This window comes from Talpa occidentalis, unplaced genomic scaffold (assembly GCF_014898055.3).
Source record: "Talpa occidentalis isolate TD23 unplaced genomic scaffold, MPIMG_talOcc4v2.1 talOcc4.2, whole genome shotgun sequence".
In the NCBI taxonomy this organism is placed as follows: domain Eukaryota; kingdom Metazoa; phylum Chordata; class Mammalia; order Eulipotyphla; family Talpidae; genus Talpa; species Talpa occidentalis.
The window spans coordinates 40,384,586-40,396,484 of record NW_023602073.1 but is presented as its reverse complement, the minus strand read 5'-3'; the positions used below and the strand labels follow the sequence as shown (position 1 = coordinate 40,396,484).

At 41.8% G+C, this 11,899-nt stretch overlaps 1 long non-coding RNA gene across 1 annotated transcript; it reads left to right on the top strand.

Moving 5' to 3' along the window:
- Positions 1–10,556: 10,556 nt before the first annotated feature.
- On the top strand, positions 10,557–11,305 carry LOC129146311 (uncharacterized). The gene is made up of 3 exons (XR_008552873.1): positions 10,557–10,598; positions 10,813–10,948; positions 11,121–11,305. It is a non-coding gene; the product is annotated as an uncharacterized LOC129146311 (long non-coding RNA).
- Positions 11,306–11,899: the final 594 nt, after the last annotated feature.

Sequence of the window (11,899 nt, the reverse complement as noted above, 5' to 3'; positions counted from 1 at the left end):
AACTACTTACGTAGTTGATATTTTTCTATGAATCTGTTATTTTCTAAGTTCTCTAATACTTGGCATATCCTTTTTCAAGGAGTTCTTTATAATCTCTTTATTTTTGTATGGTCGCATAAAGTCCCTCTTTCACTACTACTCAAAAGTTTGATTCCTTTTTTTTTCTTTTTTTTTAATGTGTCTACTTGAACAATATGTCAGTTTCTTTAGACTTTTTTTTTTTTAAAGATTTATTTATTTATTTTATTTATACAAGCACTGGGTACAGTCAGAAGCACGGGAGGGTGAGAGAATTCACCAGAGCCAGAGTGGGGAGCAGAACAGGCAGAAGGACTGAAGTACACTGCTGAGGGGAGCAGCCGGCAGCAGGAGAGGTCTGCGCGCCATGCGGGACCCTCCTCTGGTGGCGGGGGAGCAGCCAGGGATCGAACGGGCACTTCAGAGGCTGCGGGCAGTTTCGCAACCCAGCGCTCAAACACTGCGCCACCCGGGAGGCCCTTCATTGGACTTTCAATGGAACACATTTAACTGAGTTATTTTATGTATTGTATCTCTTTTCTCTATTTCATTCATTTCTGACTTACTTAGTTTTGCTTGCTTTGCTTGTTTTGGATTTAGCTTTGCTCCTCTTTTTCCTTTGATTTAAAGAGGACCTTTTGGTAATTATTTATGGAATTTTCTTTATTAAGTTAGTCATTTATATCTATAAACTTCCCTCTACAGGTTTTAATACATCCAATAAATTTTGATATGCTGTTTTATCATTATAATTATTCTGAAAGTATTTTCTAATTTCCATTTCCATTTCTCTTTGATCTTTTGGTTATGTAGAAGTGCATTTGTGCATATTTGTTATGTTCCCATATTTCTTTTAGATATTGTATTTTCTTCCCTGTATGTGAACATATGTTATATTATTTATGTCCTTTTAAATTTATTAAGTTTGGGAGAATGATGTCCACAACATGGTGGAAAAGAGCCAAGAATACCTTATTCTGCATAGCTCTCCTTCCTTTGTGAGAGAAAATTAAGGACCTTCTTATAAAAACACAAACTGAGAAATTCATTATGATTAAATCCCCACTCCAAGAACTATTACAAGAAGCCTTAAAATCTAAACCAACAGAGAAAGAATGGGAAGAACTGAAGTTAGTGAAGAAAATCAGGAAACAATCACCAAATGGCAATAACAGACTCCATGTATCTAAGTGTTATTGGACTAAGCTCACCAGTAGCACGCTGGATTCAAACAAAGAACCCAAACTCCTGCTGCCTCCAGGAAACACACTTAAGTTCTAAAGATAAGCACAGATTGAAAGTAAAGGTTTGGAAAACAATTCTTCAAACAAATAAATGGCCCCAAAAGAAGGCAGGGGTAGCCATGTTTATAGCAGATAGAACAGACTTCACACTAAAAATGATGACAAGAGACACCATGGACACTATATAATGATCAAGGGGATAATACACCAGAAAGTCATAACACTCATCAGTATATACTTACCAAATGAGGGAGCCCCAAAATACATCAGACAATTATTGTCAGCTCTGGAAACATTTATGGTAGGAGACTTCAATACTGCACGCTCACCAAGGGACAGAGTAACAAGACAGAAAATAATCAAGGACACAATAGCCCTAAATGAAAATCTAGATCATATGGAACTAATAAACATCTATAGGACACTGCTACTCCCTCAAAAAAAAAAAAAAAAAAAACTAACTACACATTTTTCTCAAGTACAAGTGAATCATTGTCCAAGATGAAGCACACACAGGGGTCACAACACAAACATGAAAAAATACATGAAGACAGAAATCATACCAAGTCTCTCCTCAGATGGTAAAGGCATCAAACTAAAAATGAACCATGAAAAGAAAGCAAGGACATTGCCCACTACATGGAGACTGAACAACATGCTACTGAGAGACCATTGGGTTATTGAGGAAATGAAAGAAAAAATTTAAAAAATACCTTGAGGCAATGACAAAGATCACATACCATTCCAGGACCTATGGATTCAGCAAAAGTGGTGTTAGGAGGAAAGTATAAAGCAATACAGGCCCATATCAAGAAGCAAGAAATAATCCAAAGAACCAACCTAATCTCCCACTTTTTATTTTTAAGATTTTGTTTTATTCATTTTTACACAAGAACTGGGGTACAAGCCAGATGCGCAAGAGGATGAGAGGATTCCCCAGAGACAGAGCGGGGAGCAGAACAGGCAGACTGATGAAATACACTGCAGAGGGGAGCAGTGGGCGAGAGAGGAGAGGTCTGCCGCGCCATGTGGGATTCTCACCTGCCAGCCAGGATGGAACCTGTCTGCAGAAACTGCGGACAGCTCCACAGCGTGGCACTCAACTGCCTGCGCCACCAGGGGAGGCCCCTAATCTCCCACTTTGAGGAATTAAAGAACAACAACAAAAAAAAATGAAAGCCGGTAGGAAAAAAAGAAATAATAAAAATTCAAGCAGAAATAAATGCAAGATAAATAAAAGAGACAATCCAAAAGGTCCAAAAGCTGGTTCTTCAAAAACTTTTAACAAAATAAACAAACCCCTACAAAGTTTACAAAGAAAAAAAGGAAGAAAACTCCAATAAATAGGATTATAAATGAAAGAGGAGAAACTATAACAGCACAGTAGAAATCCGGAGGATAATAAAAGATTACTATGGACATATGCAAACAACTTTTACTTGTGGACACATGCAAACAAGTTTATATGCAAACAAGTTTATATTACTATGGACATATGCAAAAAAGTTTATATGCAAACAAGTTCAACAATCTGGATGAGATGGACAAATTCTTAAGACTATACAATTACCCAACTGAACAAAGAAGAAACTGAAAACTTAAACCAATTGCAAGCAGTGAAATTGAAGCAGTAATCAAAACCCTCACAAAACACAAAAGCCCAGGATCAGATGGTTCCACAAACAAGTTCTACCAAACATTCAAAGATGAATTAATGTTTATCCTACAAAAATGAGGAAAGAAGTATAACTACCAAATTCATTTTACGAGGTCAATATTACACTAATGTCAAAACCAAACAAAGACAACACAAAAATAGAAAATTACAGACTAATCTCCCTAATGAACACAGATAAAAAATCCTCAATAAATCTTAACAAAATGAATCCAACAATGCATCAAAAGGATTATACATCACAATCAAGTGGGATTTTCCCAGAGACACAAAGAAGATTCACATCCAAAAATCAATTAATGTACTTACTGCACCACATCAACAAAAAGAACAATAGAAACCATATGATCATGTCAATAGATGCTGAGAAAGCATTTGATAAAGTCCAGCATCTATTTATGATGAAGGCCCTCAAAAATCTTGGGTTAAAAGAGAAAGATCTTAACATAATGAAAGCCATATATGACAAACTCACAGCTAACATCATTCTCAAGGGTGAAAAATTGAAAGCCTTCCTATTAAGATCTGGAACAAGACAAGGATGTCCACTCTCACTACTGCTTTTCAATGTAGTACTAGAAGTCCTAGCTAGAGCAATTGGGTAAGAGAAAGACATGGAAGGAGCCCAAATCATGAAAGAAGAAATGAAACTGTCACTATATGTACATGATACAATAATATAAAGAGAGAATCCTAAAAATTCCACAGAAAAACTAATAAAAAAAATAAACCAGTTCAGTAAAGTAGCAGGTTATAAAATCAACATAAAAAAAACAGTAGCCTTCCTATACGCAATAAATCAATCAATCTCAAGAGGAAGAAATTAAGAAAATCATCTCATCTACAATTGTACCCCCCCAAAATTTAAATACTTGGGAATAAACCTTACAAAGGAGGTGAAAGAACTTTACAAGGAAAACAACAAAATACTTTTAAAAGAAATTGGAGAAGACATCAAAATGGCCATCCTACCAAAACCAATTTACAGATTCAATGCTATTCCAATAAAAATCTCAAGAAAAATCTTCAAAGAAATGGAACAAATAATGATGAAATTCATATGGAACCACAAGGAAACCCCAAATAGCGAAGGCTCTCCTGACTAAAGGGGAGGAGAATGGAGGCATCACACTCCCAGACTCCAAACTATACTCCAAAGTGTTACAATAAAAGCAGCATAGCATTGAAACAACAACAACAACACACACACACACACCCCGATAGAATCAAAAGGAAAGCCCAGTAATAAAACTACACTAATCTATAACAAAAGGACAAAGAATATACACTGGAGTAAGGAAAGCCTCGTCAACAAACGGTGCTGGGAAAACTCGACTGCCACATGCAAAAGAATGAAATGAGATTACTATTTCACACCACACAAAAAAATCAACTCAAAATGGATGAGACTTGAATGTTAGTCCTGAAACCGTAAAACTATATAGAAGAAACGTTGGCAAAACACTCTGTGACATAAACTTCAGAAACATCTTTGAGGACTTCTCTCCAAAAACATGGAAAACAAAAGAGAAGAGAAACAGTTGGGCCTACATCAAACTAAATGTTTCTGTGCAGCAAAAGAGACAGCAACTAAAATGAGGAGTCACCCTATTTAATGGGAGAAAATATTTGCACATCCTACAACTGATGAGGAACTGATACAAAATATCTACAAAGAGCTTACACAACTCAAAAAAACAAAGCAAACAACCATTCAATAAATGGGCAGAAGAGCTAAAAAGACACTTCTCCAAAGAGGAAATACAAATGGCCAACAGGAATAAGAAAAAATGTTCAACATCATTTATAATCAGGGAAATGGAAATCAAAACCACTGTGAGATACCACCTCACACCTGTGAGAAAGGTCCGTATTTAAAACAAAACAAAACCTGAAACAACAAATGGTGATGAGGATGTAGAGAAAAAGGTATCTTCTTACACGGCTGGTGGGAATATAACTGGTCCAACCACTACAGAAAGCTGTGTGGACGTTCCTCAAATTATTAAACATGGATCTACCATATGACCCAGCAATTCCACTCCCAGGAATCTACCCAAAACACAAAAATTCTAACTCAAAACTAAGCCTGCACCCTTATGTTTATCGCAGCACTATTTACAATGGCTGAGATATGAAAATTACCCAAATGTTCCAAAACAAAGAACTGGATCAAAAATTTATAGCATATTTATACAATGGAATACTACTCAACTATCAAAAAAGATGAACTCATGCCATTTGTGGCAATGAGGGTGGAGCTAGAAGGGATTATGCTAAGCAAAATAAGTCAGAAGGAAAAAAGATAAATATCATTTGGCTTCACTTGTATGTGGAACACAGAGAAATGGAACAAAGTGTCAGGAAAACAACAAAACTTACAAGCTGGCCATAAATCTAAGGCAATCAGCAGGGTTGGGGGAGAGAGGGTCAAAACAGGGGAAGCAAGCGCACAGGGGAGTGTGATGATGGATCACAGTGGTGGGGAAACTATGGGGACTACACCTGAGAGGAAAAATCAAATACTGTACAAAAATTAATGGTTTAAGAAAATAAATAAATAAATATTTTATCATTTTTTTAAAAAACGTGCAATTTGTCATTCTAAGACAGACCACCAGCCTCTGCAGATTCTTGCATTTGGGAGGGCCCCTGGCAGGTAGTAGGTTTGTTTGGCATTAAAGTCCTTCTGGCCCCAGTCTTATGTCCAGGTTCTGATCATTCTGCCCCACTGGAAGGCCTGGTGCAGCTGCCACCTATGGGACTCTGGGAACTCCCCCCCTAGGTCAATATTGAAGATCAAAAGTTGATGTGTCCAGTATCACCAGGCCTTTAACTTAAGAGTCAAGAGACCTGAGGGCATCTCTTAGGCCCAGGAAGGGGGCAAAGAGAGAGGACACCAGGTTCTGGCTCCCAAGTACGGAGAGGGGGGAGGGGCCACTCTCTAGGCTCCAAAAGCTGGGTGGCCTCGCCCTGGGTACTTGCCCTGGAGCATGGGGATGGGGAGATACTTTCCCTTTAAGGGAGAAGTGAGTCAGCAGTCAAGGCCCCTTCCATTGATCTTGTGGCCTCCTCAGACTCCAGGCTCCTCCTACCTCCTGCCTCTGTGCTCCAGAACAAGGAGTCCAAGGCCTGGGCCACTCCTCCTGGTGCAGGGATTCCTGGTGCCAGGACAGTGTCCAGGCGCTGAGGGCTGTGAGCTGTGATGGCCTCAGACTGGGCTGTGAGGTCCCAGCACAGGGAGGGCTGCCCCCAGCAGGAGACACAGGCCTTGTGCTCCCCCCCTCTGGGCTCCTTGCTTCTCCCTGTCACCCCAGCAAAGGGCACTTTGCTCTGAAGAGGAGGCCCCTAGATGACCCCCTCTATCTTCTTTTCCCTTTCTTCCCTGTGTGTTTGAATTATACCTTATGTCTCTGCCTGGAGAAGGCCTTACACTTAAGTACAGTTTCCCAGCTGATCACAGAGTAACATCTGTGTGGTGACAGCCCAACTGAAAACAGACTATCCCAACCCCAGCCAGAGCCCCTGGGCCTCTCCCACACAGACCATCCCCGCTGCCCAGTGTCCACTAAGCTGACCCTTCTCTGCCCCCACCATCTGGCTCCTCCCCCTCTACTCCTATTGGCCTCCCTCCCCTAAAGCCCCTATTTCCTCCCTCTGCTCCAGGAGCCTCCCCTCTTTCTAGCCCATGACCCTGAGGGTCTCTCCTCCTACCCCTCTTCCAGCCCATCCTGGGGATGGAGGGATTAGTGTTGATTCCCTGGAGAAGGAGCCTCCATCCCTGGAGTCAGCAGCTGGAACAAGTGACAGGGACACTGGGTCAAGGTGTCATCCCAGGAGACTGAGGGCACCTGGCATGCTGTGGGGCCCACCCTGGTCATTATCCAGCTGTTATGGCCTGGGGATCTGCTCCTGCCTGAACCAAAGTCTGTGGTGATTAGTGGACAGGGGCCATCATGTCAGCGTGTATTAGGAAACAGGTCAGACTGAGAACCTGAAGCTGTATGGGGCTCCCCCTCCTGTGCACAGCCCTGTCCTTCTGGGAGACCCTGAGAACCTAGGAGATCACAGGGTTCTCGCCCTCTGGCCTCAGCCCCGTGGCCACACGGGGGCGCTGCGGCGCTGTCCTAGTCTGGCAGCCAGGGGAGAGGCTGGGTGGGTGTGACTCAGGCTGAGAGGGTGAGCTGGGGCTGAGCATCCCTGGGGGAGGGGGTGAGCTGCCCTGTGAGCAGCCCTGGCACCAGGCTGGGTGGGGGGAGTGGAGGAGAGGAGAGGAGGCTCTGGAGCTGCCCTGTGTCTGAGGCGCCATCTTCTCTCCCCACAGCCTCCCTCTGCAGCCCCTTGATGACCACACCCTGGAGACCGCAAAGCAGATGCTTTTCCCTTCCACTCCCTGTGCCTTTCCTGAGGCCTGTTTTAATGTTTTTATTTTAAATAATTTAATTTATATAAAAATTGGTACAAGATTCCTGTGTATCCCACACGCCTTTTCTCTGTTAACGTGGATCTCTCTGTCTTGTCTGTACAGCCAATGGAGCAATAGTCACATGTTATGAATAATCCCCATACCTGACTTGGGTGTGGTTAGTGTTTCTTTTGGCTTCTCCAGGCTCCCATCCTGATACCACATTACGTCCCAGTCACGTCTCTGAGGCTCCTCTGGCTGAGTCAGTCTCTCAGACTCTCCCTAGTTTTGATGGTCTTGACAAGTTGAGTTTGGCTGCCTGGGGTGATGCGGTTGGGAAAAAAACTGAAACATGAAGGGTCATTCTCAGCACAGAGCCCTGGAGAGTCACCTGCACGTGATCCTCACTGGTGATGTCACCTTCCCTCCCTGACTAAGGTTGGGTTTCCCCTGCCACTGGAGGAGGGTCCCACATGGCGCGCAGACCTCTCCTGCGGTCCTGCTCCCCTCAGCAGTGTACTTCAGTCCTTCTGCCTGCTCTGCTCCCTGCTCTGGCTCTGGTGAATTCTCTCACCCTCCCGTGCTTCTGACTGTACCCAGTGCATGTATAAACAAAAAACAAACAAATAAATAAATAAATGAAAACATGCCTCTATATAAAAAAAAATATTTTAATTTTGTTAGTGAATGTCATTCTTCTTGTGGTAGTCACTGAAAATATGCCAGGTAAATTTATGTTTCACCCAACAAAAATTTTGAAAGCAGATTAACATTCAAAAATCAACAAATGCTTCCTTCTCAGAGTATTGCCATTATTGACTACATTGGGAACAATAATAGAGCAAATTAAATTTGATTTCATTTCCAAGATTAGAAAGGCACTAGAATTAAACTACTTGAAGGAGTCACTGATTATTGAATCTTATGCATTCTGATAAGGTATTTTTCTCAAGCCAGGAAAATATGCATACAAATTTGACACTGAGACTTCAAGAAAACACAGATGACCTGGGTAGTTCTATCAGCACCTCAGTAAGTGAGCTGGAAACACCAAGTTTATAGCTCACAGGGACCCCTTAGGTTGAAGGACTAAATCTCTCCAAGGGCAACGTCAAAGAATATACTAAACATGAGGAGGGTTGGTTGCCGATGAGAGAAAATCTCCCACAAGTCATATTCTTTTTGTAGTGTATGGGCCTCTTTAACAGAAACTTGATCTGAAATAAAGTAAGTTGGGAGCTGGGTGTTGCCATGATTGAGGTTTCACAGGTTTCACAGGTTTCACAGGTTTCAAAGGCAGGAATGCACTGGAGTTCTGGAAGGAAGTGAAACCTGCAACTAAGCTGACAGATTCCAGGAAGTGCTCTTGGTCCAAATCTGCTTCCCCTTTTTGCATTTCCTCCTGTCTTCTTTCTCCCTGAAGTTTGCCTCTCTCTTGTCTTCACATCACAAAGTGGCCTATAGTGGAAGGCCACATGAAGTGGCAAACTTTATTCTTGTACATAATGTTGAAATTCCTGGATGAGACCATAGTTGGTCAGTTAGTTCATGTTGCCTGAACTTCAACAGTCAGCAGTATTTATGCATACAAGAACTGGGGTACAGGCCAGGGGTGCAGGGTTGGGGGGTGAGAGGATTCACCAGAGACAGAGTGGGGAACAGAACAGGCAGATCAACGGAAATACACTGCTGAGGGGAGCAGTGGGCGAGTCAGGAAAGGGATGCTGTGCTACGTGGGTTGCTCCCTGGCCTGGGATCAAACTCGTGCTTCAGTGGCTGAGGATAGCCTCATAGGTTGCGTCTTAACCCCTTGTGCCACCAGGGAGGCCCCTGAAATATTCAGTTTTGAAACCTACCCTAAATTTCCCAGTGGTCAGTGTTATAACTAAGTATACAAAGTACAAAAAATATGTCTAATATAACAAAAAAAACTAAAAATAAATTTGTTCTACCCTTGCTTCCTTGCTTGCTCAACAGTCAAATTACATTTTTGATAAAGGATTGTGAAATGTGAAATTTCCATAGAAGAGTCATGAGTTTGTTCAATACTCTAGAAATAGATGTTTACTAGATATGCAATTTCGCCATAGCTTGCCGTTAAAATTTATTTCTTTGGGAAATGAAATATCAAATGTCATGAGAATAAGTTGAAGTGAAAGCTAATATGGTCACATTACATTCAAACAAAAATAATAAAATTGCAGGGAATCATAAAAAAGAGAAGCACGTGTAAAATAGTATTAGGTGAAAAAGGCATTATACAAATTTTATGATATCATTTGTAGAAGCTTAAAAACATCATTTCAATTTCAGTGATTCCTGAGTTGTATGATAATGGACAATGCACTTTTTCTTTAATACTGGAACTGTTATTAATGACTACTGCTATTTAATAATTTAAAAAGTTTTTTTTTTAATAAAGAGAAGGTGCTATCCCTGTAGTAGGAATAGTGCTGGAATAGTGGAAATGCTGTCTTGATTGCTGACACGAATCAGTAGTGATACATTACTAATGTGTCACTAGAAAAGGGTAAGAGCAGAGTGTGGTGCTGGATGAGAGCAATGCTGAAGAATATTCAGGCTCCTTTTAAATAAACTTTCCAGTTGAATATCTGATTGTTCCCATACCTTTCATTGAAAAGGTTTTCCTTGACCCAATGCATTACTTTGCTGTGTTTGTTAAAAATTAAGTGATTGCCCAAGTGTATCTATTTCTGGACACTCTAATCTGTTCTGTTGATGCCTGTCAGGACTTAGGCCAGGATCACACTGTCCTGATTAATGCAGCTTTAGTAAATGTTGAATTCAGGTACTGTAAATTTTGCAATTTGTTCTTTCTTAAAAGGAAAAGGTATATATGTCCATTTATTTGTGTATTCTGCAACCAACCTAAGAGAGGAAATGTTTGGAGGCTTTACAAGTAGCTGAGTGACTGAAACTGTTCCCGGTTTTGCTGCTGTCACAGCCTGGCAGGGAAGGCGAGACCTGGAGCCGGGCGCCTCTCTAAGCTTTCAGTGTAGCCATTTGCCAGGCCTTTCGGCCGCTGCAGCAGCTGTTTTGAGTGTCGTTTGTCTGGTGCTGTGCTGGGGCATCTCAGCAGCTCCGTTGAGCATCTCCTGTTGTGTCTTCTGCTCTCTTCGTGAGTTGGATCCCGGCCTATGGTCTGGCGGCCACATGCTCCAGGTCCCCAGTGGCAGGAAGACGCTACTTGGGAACATTTGTGTTTAGAACTTTAAAAGACTGGACACTGCTTCAGGTGAGGTAAATGGCCATTTGTGGTCTCAGTAACTCTTTGTTTTTCCCTGGTTTTTAAATAAACCCCATTATTGTTGTCCTCTGAGGCTGAGTGGTTTTGTAATTGTGTGCACGGGGGAAGAACTCAGACTGGTAAACAATTTGAGCAGTGACCTTGGTCAGCTTTCATGCCTCTTTTGCCCTGTATCATTTTTATTTTGCTCTTTTCCTTCCAGACTTGCCTGGCCGCTTCTGCCCTTCTCCTATGAGTCTCCACCAGAAAGTGCCTTATTCTTGTTGTAAGCCCTCAGGCCTCAGCGGTCCTGCTCTGGGCCAACTCTATTTGGCTGGATATTTACATGCAATGGAATGGTAACTCTGGGTGTTTCATTTAGTAACTAACTATAGTCTTTCTGTTCTCTTTATTGCTCACTAAGTGTGTTGAAGTCCTCTTCTATTGGAGATCTTATGCACTAGAGTAAATAAATAAATAAATAGATTAATTAATTAAATCCCAGTTCCAGGCCATCACCTTCCCTTCCAGGCTCTAACAGCAGAAAAGCTGGGAACAGGTGAAGAAGCTGTGATTGCTTCTCAGCCTTGGACTTGTGCCAGAGACTTGGGGGACATGGAAGGAGACACTGGGAACAGATGTGGGTGAGACACCTATGGGGAGATTACAGTGGCAACATTTATCTTGATTTTGATTTTGCTCTTTTCCTTCCAGACTTGTCTGGCTCTTTCTGCCCCTTTCCTATGGGTCCCCACCAGAAGGTGCCTTAGACTTTTGACAGATTTGGGGGCCTCAGTGTCCCTGTTTTGGATCAAATTGTTTGGCTGAGGTGACCCACAAGGGGATGGGTAAATTGGGGTGCTTGATTGGGAAACATATTCTCTATTCTGTCCCTTCATTCTCTTTCTTACACAGTGATTGTATTAAAGTCCTTCCCATTAAATGTCTTATGCACTAGAGTATGTTTTGTTTTCATGAGGCAGATGGCAGAACCCATTTAGCGTGGGCAGGTTTGGGAGTCTTGGGTTCTCTCACCCTGCCTGGTAACAGAACCTCCTTTACTGTGGATATCACACTGTTACAGTCCTGCCCCTAGGCAAAAAAAAAAAAAAAAAAAATGAAGATTTCTCAAAATACCGAAAATACACCTTCCATATGGTCAAGTATTCCATTCCTTGGTATATATCCAAAGGAGGTAAAAACACTAATTCCAAAGGATATGCGCCTCCTGTGCTTGTTGCAGCCTGAGCACAATAACCAACTATGGAAACACCTCAGTGCCCAATGACAGATGAGTGGGTTAAGAAGAG